At 36.9% G+C, this 13,823-nt stretch overlaps 1 protein-coding gene across 3 annotated transcripts in view; it reads right to left on the reverse strand.

The window, feature by feature from the left end:
* LOC105836754 overlaps positions 1 to 13,823 on the reverse strand; it is a 137,669-nt gene that overhangs the window by 75,281 nt on the left and 48,565 nt on the right. The window lies entirely within an intron of this gene.

A 13,823-nucleotide genomic window follows, 5' to 3' on the forward strand; every position in this document is an offset into this window, starting at 1 on the left:
AAAGTGGGGCGTTTGCAGCCGGGGGAAATCTTATAATAAGGTCGTGATAAGTTATCTCGTACGCGTGCAAAGATCAGGAATTTCATCTGACGAATCGCGACGAGTATAAGCGATGGGGAGAGTTAGCATCGAAAATTGGACGCGCGCCATCGGTGGACACACACGAGCTGACTAATCGAATATGCACTTCGTAGGCTTATTCCGGCACTTCGAGGAAAACTCTCTTTCGCAAGCTCTCTCACATACCTTTCCGCCCGTCGCAGTTTATTTCCGTTGTATAATCCGTGAAAATAAATGTTTCCCCGAACGTAGGCGTTCACGAGGGCGAATCCGCCTGCGAGCGGAATAACCTGTCCAAACTCGTCCATGCTCGCCTCGTGACGGTTATAAAACCAGAAAATTCAAAGTGACTTTTGATCCACGTGAAACGTAAACGCGAAAATGCGATTAATTACCGAGTGGAATAAACATCATCTGGCGCGTACCTTTACAATGTGACGTGATGAATAATTTCTCCGCGTTACATAAGTCAGAACATGCTGAATAAAAGGAGATTTATATCTGTATATATATCTCTCGAATATATATAGAGAAAATATACTTACAATATGTATACAGTGACGTAATTAATTGTCCAGACGATATTAGAAGTTTTATATTACAAATTTATCAAATATTATAATATTCGAGAAAAACTTGATTAGAGAGAGAAGTAAAAACTCTTGCCAGAATATTTGTGTTCAAACTGAAAGAGTCTGTTGTTAATAAAATCAGATCGAAAAATGTATTTAAATAAGAACATAACAAAGTGCTTGTTATCATTATCTTTTTACTTATAGAGACAAAATATTTCAGTGTCCGAGGCAAAAGAAGAAATGTTTCGTTTAATAACAAAAAAAATATATGTCTTTTACAACATGTAAAGCAGTATTTAACATATTAATAATAATTTAATAGAATCATACAATCATGCGTAGTCACAATTAGTAAAATGATCGTGTTGAATGAATTAAAATATACCATTAACATTTTTACACTTTTTAAAATTTTTTTACATGAAGCAAGTTCCTCATTCGCTACGTTTTCGGCATTGCTTTTTATTTAAGTTTGCAAATATGTGTAATAGTAAATTATAATAATAATAAATTAATTATAATATTAATTATAATAAATATGGTAAAATTGTAGGAGAATAATATTAAATGAAAGGCAGTATATACAGCCATACGAAATTAATTGTCCGGAATACATGAAATATTGAGTTTATTTTGAGCTACAGATTAAAAGCATACTTTTGATAGAAATGCATCACGGACAAAATGTTTCACTCTTAACGGAATTTTCTCTAAAAAATTATAATATTGAATGAATTTATATACCATAAAGTACTCTCGATGTTCTATATCCGCAAATAATTACTTTCGTAACTGTAATTCTTTGATAATATATTTATTTAAATTAATTAATTAATAAATGTGCCAATTAACCTAAAGGATCGTTTAACTTCTGTTATTAATTATTACATATTATTAATAATAATTAAAATCGCTTTTAATTTTTGCAACAAAAAATGTACTGTAAATGTAAATATAGAATTAGCGGCTGCCGTTAAATCGAAATAGAAATAAAAATGATTATTACAGAAATAATTATGTCGACGCATTCGAATTGCATTTTTGTCAAAGGTCAACAGTAACATTCCACCAGGAAACTACAGCAACTACGTGGCGCTTGTTTATCAATTTCTACTGATGTCACTTAATTCATGGATTGCCACATTTGTTTATCGCAATACACGTTATTAACAATAATTGTTTTCTTACGTCAATTATTCCCAGGAAATTTCTTGTGCGCATCAACGTTATTAATCGCGATTTTTTCGTAGTAAGACTTTGAACTTGTAATTGCATAGATTATTTTATTTGATTCTAAATTCCGCGAAAATAATATTATGTCGACACAGTTTATTATAGAAAACTAATAAAGACATATTAGTTGAACTCATTAATCGCGTAGAAACTTCACGAATAAATTTCAAAAAATCCAATAAGCATCCAAAAAGATGGATACTCATTGAAAATCTACTTTATAAAAATAATATTAGAAAATAAGCTGTTTTTATTTTTTTGCAGTTTCTCTCGCGTGTTTAACACGAAATTAAATTCAGGGCAATTAGAAATGTCACTATTATACGAAAAATTTACTACGACATTCTCCTGATATAATAAACTCTAATTTCTTTGAAAGGTCATTGAGTATCATTCCGAGAAAAATTAACTGTTTAAAATCGCCCTGTCGACATCTTCTTGACAAGATTAATTACACGATGTGTGCTTGCACCGTCATCCGTGTAAGCTCTTATCGATCCGGTAGAATCGAGTGTGTTTCGTTAGTGGCTGTGAGCCACTTGGTCTTTCTCTACACCGTAAGTTCGAGTACTTTTAGCTAAGCACACAAAACACGTCCTCTATTTACGGAGCGATTTCCCGGTAAACTAGAAGCATCGGTATTTAGCGGGAAACAGCTCGCGTTGCCATAAATTACCGCGCGCAATCAACCGACTAGATTATTAATCTCGGAAGATAAATCGCCGTCGTTAATTTGACCGCAATAATATTTCCGTGTCGGGGAAAATATTGATCTTTCGCGGATAAGTAACTCCGTCTAATGAATTTTTCACATCCGCAAAAAAGGAACGCTCTATTTTCAATATCGAAGAAATATCGGTCAGATGGATATCAATTATATAAATTAATTAACGTATTAATACCGTATAAAAGCCGTGCGGAGGCTATTAAAATATACACGTCTAATTATCCATCATGGTCCTGTCATTGCTAAAACGAGTTTTTAACGTTATCATATCTATAAAAAGAAGGCTATATTATGCACGTGTTAGAAGCTTTCTTTAATTTTCAATAATTGTGACTAATGCTAATTGCCATTAGAGCTATAAATATTAACTGTTACGTATCAAATGCAGCATACAATCTTCTGAGATCAGATTACCTTACACATTTTTAGCGCTCAATATTTTGCCCCATCTCTTTGTGATAATTGTGTGATTGAAGATAAATTCAATCATTTTAAATATTTATAGCACTGAATAATCTAGCAATAATATAGAATCGACTGATACGAGATTGTCCCATTTTTCGATTTATCTCGCAGTAATTTATCCGATTTAATAATAATACGATTCGATATCATTTGAAAATGTCGAACACGTCGCAGTGGTCTGCCGAGGAACACAGCCAATTAATCGTTAAATGATTAAACTAGCTCTATATTTTTTTTTTTTCAGGAAATACACCTGAGAAAATATTGACGATCGATGATAAATTCCGGTGCTTTTTGCGGCGGTTTCCATTTGTGACCGATGAGATGCATCGGGCGGGCGCCGAGTGCTTTCGGATGAGCACACAAAACACGTACTCGTATTTGCGGAGCGATTTCCAGTAGCCGCACGACGCTGTTTCGCGAGAAACACTCCGGCAATCTCGCGAAAGAACCACCGCGGAATAAAACGGTGCCGCGGAGATGTTTGTTCCGCGCAAATCGTAGGAAGCTCTTAGAACAAATTTCGATAAGTATTGCCGTTTCAGAACGCTATACATTCACGACGGACAAATGCAATTACCGTAAGTCAAGTAAAACAAAATGTGTTATCATAAATATTTAAATTAACAATGTAATTATAATATCTAATAAAAAGAGTATATAATAAGTATTGGAAGTATTCATGTGTTAAAAAAGAAATGTGTCCAATCTATTTCCTTTCTGTACGAGGTGCTTTTATACTTTATATAAAACAGATTAAATTACTTTGACGACAAAGTTCTTGCCATCGCCAGGAATTTTATATTACATAATTCCTGATATAATGTTTCTCCTTTGAGATTAATTTCAATTAAAACTAATTTCTTTTTTCATGCACTTTTAACGCTGAGTCGCAACCAATTATGTTTTATTTTCTTATTCTCTGTTCTCTATGAAATAAAATATAATACAGGTGATTAAGAGTAACGAGGTAACGAGGTTTTCCAAATAATGTCAAAGATTATATCTGTCGCTCGATCTCGCTTCGAGAAAGCGAATAACGCCAAAAATGGAGGACGAAAACGAGTTTCGATCTACACGAGACGGAACGTTCGATCATGTGCGGATTCTTCGGCGTTTCTGATTTCCAGCGTCGACTGCTCCTGGAACAGATCCCAATAATGGAAACTGTTCTACGGGCCGGTGCGAAATAGCCGGAATGCCGCGACTCGCCGTGGAATTTGCGCGAGATGGTGATCAACAGGGGAATCGAATCGGCACAAAATCGTTCTCTACGTCCGACCAATCGAAAAAGAAGATATTCTCTGCGCGTAAGGATTCGCTCTGGAATCCCGTTTGATAATTCATGGAGACAAAATCATGTTGTTCCACGAAACGGTCTGTCTGCGATAAAAAGAAACTGTCTACTTTATTGCGTCACAAAAAATGTATTTTCTAGTATATCCAGTAGAATTTATGTATTTATTTAGGTTAATTTCTCCTATGTAAAAAATTAATACGAAACCTCTATGCTCTTATATATCGAAAAGAGAACGGGCGTACATAAAACAAATGATATATTTATCACACAACACAAATTCAATGACAGTTAGATAATATTCTCTTTCTTTCTTTTATAGTTATAATTAGAATTTAATTTTATTCGATTCGAGAAGTAATATTTTCTTTGAGACAGATAAACAAAGAATTTTGTAACATCGAATGAATGTGCATTTTACTCAAGCACTAAATTCCTCTGGATAAGGAAATAAATGCGTTATCGTGGACTTTTTTCTTGCACAGGAAGATTAATGTCTTAATAAGCATTTTCGCAGATTATCGTTGATCGTCGACGACAGATCGGCGGCATTTCTCACACTCGATAATGATGATGTAATCAGATACGAAAAAAATCCATCCATTATAATTGTTTCCACAGCATATGTGGAATAAGGCATGACTGTAAATGCGAACACGTTGACAATCGCAAGCTGATTTTTGTAATTTCACATAAAGGAATGATCGATCGCCCACTCAATATGTGTATTGTTCGTATACACGTACAATACTCTCTCGCGCAAGCGTTATATAGAAGAATACAACATATGATTCTACGATCACTTTACACAAAGTCAAGATTTTCTGATTTTTGAAAAGTTTCCGGAAAGTTACTGAAAGATCCGCCCTGAAAATTTGACCTGCAGTTCGACTGCAGCGGAAATTCCCGCTAGGAGGGGAACAAGAAAGATAACTGGGTGCCTCTTTAATTGTCCGTCCGCCAGGAACGTTGTCCCAGCCAGATAAAAAAAAAAACAGGTAGCACTCTGTTTGAATGACAAGAGAGACCGATCTCGTTCATTCAGAACTTGTACAACCGACGCAATTTTCAATCCCTTTCAAGGCCCTTCGACGTGGACCTTCCATTCAGGATTTCTTACGCCAACGGCATCCCCGGAAAAAAAGCTCCTTGATATTCCGCCGGCGCTCACGCATCCAGCCCGCGCGCTGATAATACTCGCTTCTCAACGGGGTCCGATGCCCCCTCGCTTTCCCCTTGCGGGGGCCGATACCCCACTACTTCGCGCAAGGAGATCCCACAGGGCCCCGTCGTGTCTCACGTGGACATAAAAGGTAACCCCACGGCCACGAGAATCGTCTCTCTGACACATTGACACGACCACTGAGCTTACGTAGGTTCCTCCTCCTCCTCATCCTCTGTCTCTCTCTCTCTCTCTCTCTTCCTCTCTCGCCGCTCGTCAGAGATTCCTCTTTCTTTTCTCACGAGCTTCCTCTGAAGCATCAGAGCCTTACTCTCAGGGGATTACTTGTCTACTTCTCTCTTTCTCGATACTGTCGATCCCGTCGGCCAACTGATCGATTACTCGCTCCGGCCGACTTTTTTTCTTATCCGCCGTTGGATTGCGGTTCGTCATAAGATGTGCCGCGGTATTTGGGAGAACTGTGGCAATGGTTGCAGTTGTACGATGTTGTACAAAGATTGAAAGGTAAATACGATAATCTCATATACATATATGTGTACGTAGTATATGCACGGAGATGAGACTCCGGTTTTGCATCCTTTGTGTATCGCGAGATGTTATGAGTCAAGGGTTGCTTTGCGACAGACAGTCGCGTGCCTGCGTGTCTATGTAGTAGTAAGTGGAAACAAGTGGAAACTGCGCGAGTGAACGTAGCATATTCCCGCTTTGTGCTACTGCCATGTGGACTCTGTGTTGCACTTGCATTGTTACGGAGCTTGTAAATTGCGTTATCATACATTATCGCAACGTCTTCTCCGCAACTATAAACTAATTGCCCTCGTCTTAAGCGTCGGCAGTATCATTAATATTCCGCAATATATTACTGGAATATATTAAACGCCACATTGTTTTACATAAAATTTTAATTTTACAAAACGGATATCGGAATTCATTATTTTAATAAAATCGCTTACCTTTGTGCTTTAGAAAATTTAGAATATTTGAAAAACTATATATATTTTATGAATTCATCGGAAGAAATACGAGGGCGTAATTTAGGATCTCGGGGATTCCCGCTTTCAAATCGTTACTACGTGCCATTCGCGAAAAGTCATCCCAAAAGCACTCAATGATTCAACTGTCGGAAAAATAACTGTGAGCTTCCCGGCGAAATAAAACCGTGCGCGCGGCGAGCACAAAAAGCACACCTCGAGAATCTATACGAGGAACAGGTTGTGCACGATGTCCTGTCACCGGTACGGCGAACCTGATCTCTTGCGAACGAGTGAGATAACCCGTTGAAGCGAAAGAGATGTGAAGTGGGGGAAGCCAGGTTGCTTGAGGTCGGCAAAGAAAAAAAAAAGGAGGACTTGAAAGAGTGGGGGAATGGGGAGATAGAAAGAAGGCACAGAGAAAGAGAGAGACGACAAGGCAGAAGAAGACAAGCGCGAGGAAGAAAGAATGCGGGTCTATACGAGCGAGGGATGAGACGGGGCGACGAAGAAGGCCGGGAGAATAATAATAAAGAGACAAGGAGGCAAGATAACGCATGGCGCCGCTCTGTCGTCCATTCATGCTTTTTACTCGTTAGCAGTTATAGCTCGTGCGAGTCGGCCTACCTCCGTATCACCTTGTCTTACCTGCCCAATACGGCTCCTCTCGCTCCTGGCCTCTTTCCCTATCGATCTCATTCTAGTTGACCCTAGAGAATACGTACCAACAATCTGTACTACAGTGTAAACCAGTTCGCTAGAGCCTTTTTCGTCTTATTCATTTCTATAGGAATGCTTATAGGAATATATACGCGTACTAGATGTATGTATGTTGTGAAAGCAATGATGTTTTAACTTATTCGAATATGAGGTCAATTAAAATAATTTAAATAAAATAAATAATTGTCTAATTTTGTGATTTAGTAGTTACTAGCATTAATAGTTATTATAATATAATTGAAAGGTTACAAAAAAGCCTTACGAAAAAATTAATTTATATAAGTTTACATGTTTTTTAATTTTTTCTTAAATGGATTCTCAAAATATTAATTAAAACTTACAATTTTGTTTTTGTACAGTACAAGAGATATGTATATAAATTATCCAGAGAAAAATTTATCATACTTATGCAATAAATTTAATGAACAATGAATTTAAAGATGAGAAGTTTTTTATTTCTAAAAAATTTAATTTTACAAATTTGTTTAAATTTTGTAGGAAACTATTCAATTTTAAAAATCGCCAAAAAAATTTATTAAAAATTTATTCTAATTTTGATATCGTAAAAATTAAATATTTATTTAAAATTTAATTAAACTAAAATTCTTAATTTGCCAAAGATCATAGAAATATACACGTAATTATATTATATATATATATATATTTATAAACATATTTATAGTGATCTAAATATCTAGATAATTTTATTCAATTTCTATCATGTAACTATCTATGATGCATTGCGCTATGCACTTTCCAAAGGAACTAATCGATTCGCTCGCAGGTGTGCGTGTGCGTACACATGTGCAACGCGAGTATGCACGCGAGTATGCGAACGCGTTGCAACGCAGCAGAGCTTCTCTCTTGCCTTATTCGCTCCTAATACTTCGGAACTAGTCACAGTTTCAAACTATCTACTAGTCTTCTCTATGCGACACATGTAACATCTGTCACACACATATGACATGCATAAATGTAGAATATATAATATAGGTATATCTATAAATTTTAAATATTATATTACATTTTCAAAATTGATAATATGATTTATTTAGCTACGTATATCTGCTGTCAAATATTCTATGTATTTATATCTATCTATTCAGGTATACCATTTATGTATATAAACATATTCACGTCTAAAACTCGAGCAACTGATTTCATTAGGCTACCATTGCCTAGCGTTATTACATGCGATTCCGCGCGTAATCGATAGGATCGCATAACTCATGATCATTCCAGCGATGGTAGAATAAACTTGCTGTTTCGATCTAACGATCGGAGTCATCACTGGTGAAATTGTTCAGGAAATCGCACGAGCGGTTGAATTACGGTCGTTAGAGGATCATTTTCTCGCGTGCACGGGTATCGATGTATCGCGCAGGAAATCAACTTATTGCAATTATGCTGTCAATAACCTAACCAGATAAAATCAGTTCAGTTCAACAATCTCTCGATTGGCAGAAATAGATAAGATTGCACAGTACAGACAATTTAAACAAGTTGTGAAGCGTGGCTAATATTGTTTCTAACATTTTTAATTTGCATCCTGCGTTATTCAGAACAAGCTGTTAGAGTTGAAATGTAATTTGACACATTACCACAGTGAAAGATACGTCGAAAACTGCGTTGGTGAAAATTGCAATCGACTCGGACTCGATATTACAGGTCTGCTACGCGAGCAATATTTGTCAAGCGATCTGTCTTAGAAAATAACGTCGTTAAAGACCAAACATTCAATTATTGCATTATTATTAATGGGAAAAGACACAACCAAAAAAAAAAAAAAAAATTGAATGGAGTGGCGAAAGCACGGACTCGGCGCCGTCGGTGCGTTGGCGAAAAATAATCGATGTAAATGTAACATTACGGAACCCACACCGCACGCCGATATATCAAGCTTCAATTCGCTTTCGAGAAAATAACGTCGTTAGAGATCAACGTTCAATTATCTCATTATCGTCTATCGGAATTGCCAGCCGATCAATGGACCTAATAAGCATTCTCCATTGAAGCATGCGTTTGCGCCGCAGCGTGCGCAAATCGCGTGCATGCATTATGCATTAAAATGCTCCGCATCCGCGTGCTGAGCAGCGATGAATGAAAGGCGATTCCACCTACGCGCGACGCGATAGAGAAGCGGAGCGGGCAGTAAGATATCAATTATCGCGTCCGGTTATTACGTACATCGTGTGCCTCTTTCCTTCGTGTATTGCTCGTTCCGACATCGGTATTTTCGCGATATCGCAATTTCATGCCGACGTGCATACGAGAGCGAAAGAACGATTTATCAATTACCACGAGAACGAGTAACCGATCGACAGGTCGCGCGCCGGTAATTTGCACTCCGTCCGGTGCACAGAGTGTAATCTGTAACCTGTAACGATTAAAGATAATGTTTACTCGTGTCGTAAATCGTATTGTAAAATACGAGAAAAGGAATTTCTTTTTGTGTAAATTGTAATTTATAATAAAAATATCAATGACTTGGCGTTTTACTTCTTTCGTTCGAGTTAAATTTCTCGGAAGTTACGAGAACAATGCAAGCTAAAAAAGTTAAAAATAGTCAACTAATTTTAACTTATCTGTACATACAAATGCTAACTCCTTAAAACGGAAATGTATTTTTTTTTTCCAATTGAACATTATCTTCCATTAGTGTGCGCTCGGAGTAATTTTGGAATTATCTAAACTGTGTGTTAAAATCTGGTGCTGTCGATACCAACTTATTAAATAATATTCTTATCATCTGTACTTGAGTTAAATTTAACATTGACAAGTTAATGTAAAAAATTTCTTCAATTGTTTGTAATCTCATTGTTTTACCTTATTCGTAAATTTAAAAACAGTCGAGATTACTTTAAAATTACCTGACTTTAAAAGCTCATACTGAAATACATGTTTTTCACCCTTCAGGCTTATAATTATTGGCTTGAAGGCAGTCAAAAAAGGACTTATTCACGTCTCAATTATCAGACTTGATAGAATCGCGAGCGATAATTTGTGGTCATTGGAATCCTCCGGGGAAAAACACAAAGAGCGGAAACGATTGGATCTTTAAATCCGTGTCTGATTAAAGTCCGAATTGAAACCGCGTTCGATTGAACTGGCATTCGGCTCGTTAAAGAAGCGCCTCTGTTTTCGCCAAAGCGCATTATTCTTCCCGTTTGTGTTCGCGCATCACAGAATTATCGTCCTGGATTGATAATTCGCGTCTCTGCACGACAAGACGGAAAAGTAAATATGCTTTGGTATTTGACGGTATCCGTTTTTATTTCTGTTATATTTACGGTCGAGATTTAAGATCTTTTTCTCATCTACTAACCCATAAACCCATCGAGCATAAGCCGACCCTCATCTAATCCGTTTTCTACTTTATCCCTCTTTTTGCTTCTCTTCAACATCCTATAGACGGCTACAATAACAGTGTCTGTCGAAATTTCATATGTCAAGGTTATATAATGCAAATTTCTCATTAACGCGATTAATAAATTCAATTATGATGATATAATTTAAAAGAAATGCGCGTCGCATAACATTTAAATTTCTATCCCTATAATCAAACGTAAATTTACATTTTTTTTCCTCAACTAGCCGCATACGCACATTCGTTACATATTTATACGTGTGCAATTATAATTTGTGCACATGAAAATATATCACATTGTGTACCAAAAAGAAATTCCGAGAAATAACTCTTGCCATTCTTTAGACACAGCATATAATGGAATATCTGATCGAATAGTCTCGCTTTAGTCTGCGATTCACGTACTTATTTCTAGGGAAAGTTCTCTGGTTTTCCAGGGGAACTTCACGAATGAACTCTGAGAAACAATAAACCTTGAAGGTTCAACATTATCGAGATTTTCGTCTTCGACGTAGCGGCGTCTGTAAAAGGATATGCGATCCCTAATCTTCACGGTTCGAAACCACAAAAGTTCCAGACCGTGTAGCGCCGGAAAAGAGAAAGAGAATAAAGAGTACGGGAAAAGGAAGAAAAAAAACGAGACAACAAGAGGGGACGCGTCAATGGAACGAGGGTAAGTTGTGAACTTGGGAACGCCTCCGCCGAGTCGCTCGTGTAATTTATTGTTGAGATTCCCGATTGAGGTAACCTATACCCGTTGTTATTTAATGAGACGTCAGGATCTCTTATGATGTCGATAGGGAAATAAAAAGCGAGACTACGTCTCGTATCGGCAGGGAACACCAAATCTTTCTCATAAAGGCGTATTTCACGTTTCCGATCGGATCGCCTGATATCGCTTATCAGCGCGGGTATAATTCTCTCCGTTGATGTTATCTCGCGATAATATTGTCCCGCGATCGCACGGGCGCATCTGCATTACCGTTGCTAAAGATACGATCATAATACGTATATATATATCGAAGCAGCTTGACGTGAAACTAAATACGTAACTCAGCATAAAGATATCGACATGCCAAGTTGCAATTAGATACGTAATGGAAAGCTTTAATGTTTAACGTTAAGTAAAATTTTCATTATGTTAGGATTGTGTTAGAAAATAACAGAATTTCTAGAAAATGAATATATATTTGTGCCATAAAATTTGAAATAGATTTATCCTCAAAACAAATGTTAAGAAAGACGATTATTTGTCAAATCTTCACTTCAGATTCTAATACATTCAGTGTCTCTCAATGCATTAATTTTTATATCGAATATATTATGAAAATTCATCAATTTTCTTAAACTTTTTCCTGCGGCCTATAGATAATTGTTCTAAGTATAAGTATAAGGTTCTCGCAAAACGCGTTATATTTGTCACGAGTACATTTCGCGTCAAAAAAGCCTTATCGGAGCGATTGCTTGGAATGATATAGCGAGGCTCGAATCGCAGTGCGCGCTTCGCCGATGACAGCAATGACTCATCGTAATTTGGTGGAGTCGCTTGCAAATAAGACCGATAAAAGTCAGATTGCGTATTAGTCGTGCCGCTGATAAGATTCGGCCATAACTCTAATCACTTGTTTTTTGACGTTAGTCACAATCAGCGCAGCATCGTAAGCAGAGTAAACAACTCGAGATATTTCTGTTCTGTCTACCCACGCAAAGCATATAATTCGAGCGATAAAAATTACGCTGGATGACGATTTGTCTAAAAGGGATCCGTTGTGCCGTATATAATGCAGCTCGAGTAGACCTTTGACCTTTGATGCTAAATTTAACAATGCCGCGATTATACGAAACGAGGAAATACGTAGCAACCAGATAATTTAAATGAATTTTTAAGTAAGGCCTTGCATACACTTGGAATTCATTGCGGCGAACGTTAGTTATAAAATATTTTCTGCGCTGTTACGTCGTTTTATTCAAATAAATTGACCGTATTAAAATAATTAAAATAATAAAAGGGCTTTCTCGTGAATAATTAACGAAATACTGGAGGTATATTCTTCAAAACATCGCGCGCAATGTATATCTATAACATTGTTCGTTTTCTACGTCCAACGATCTCTCGATGCGCTTTTAAGCTATCGACTTCATTAGATAGATGCTTGACACAAGAGGAAATCGTGAGGATACCGTAAACCGTCGAGGCGGCACTGCTGATATTATCAGTGCGAATCGGTCGTCCAAGAAACAAGATACTCGTTCTGGGGAAATGATAAATGATAACCATTATATCACATACTTGCTTTTACTAATACAATATCTTGGCTAAATATTCTATCAAAATATTGACAAAATCCTTATTCAATCTTTATGTACGAAAAAATCGCCATGATTAGAATATTTTCATGAAATTTTATAAAATTATTGGGAGAAGAGTGCATCATAAGTGAATATATACTTGAATAAATACTTGAATTATAACCACTCTGCAAGATTAACGAATTATAAGAAAGGATTTTATCGCGAGTTAAGAGAAAATATAGATTTGACACGTTCTGTAACTTTAATAAAAAATAAATAAATAAAAATTTAACGTGTCCAAAAATCAAGTAATTATCGATCTGTTCTCGGAATACTGTTTTTAGACATCGATCGAGATGGAATATCGGAACCAGTCGCAACTTCATAAAACTTTAAATTTAAACCGACTTGTCGAAGGACATTTTATAAAGGGACTAACCGGAAACGCCCACCTTTGCTCGAGAATTCCACTTCAGGAACAATGGACGTCGCTATTCATCTCTCTAAGGCAGACGTATGGCCGGAGTCTCTTCCGGTGGAAATTGGCGGAAGCTGAGAGTCACGTTCGAGCGGGGTTTTCTAAGATGTGTATACTGCAGGCAAGCGAAGAGGAGACCCTTTCTTCCTATTTCGTCTACCCTCTTTTCGTCCCTTAACCGACCTTTAGTGCCGCTCGTTCTCACCCTCGAGCTCACGAATAGATCCCCTCGAAAGACCAGGCTGATCGGGGAAACCCGCCTCGATAACATCGATGTCTTACGCTTTTCCTCCGAAGATTTACGCTTTCTTTGTCTCGAGAAGACATATCGGTTCTAAGAAAGATACCGCAGCAAGAAAATCACAAAATACTTTATGAGGAACTCTTATTTCTATTTCTCCTCTCCAATAATTTCTCCTAAGCTTTTAACGCTTTCCGTGACAAAATTTTAAATC

Source organism: Monomorium pharaonis, chromosome 2, assembly GCF_013373865.1.
Source record: "Monomorium pharaonis isolate MP-MQ-018 chromosome 2, ASM1337386v2, whole genome shotgun sequence".
NCBI lineage: Eukaryota > Metazoa > Arthropoda > Insecta > Hymenoptera > Formicidae > Monomorium > Monomorium pharaonis.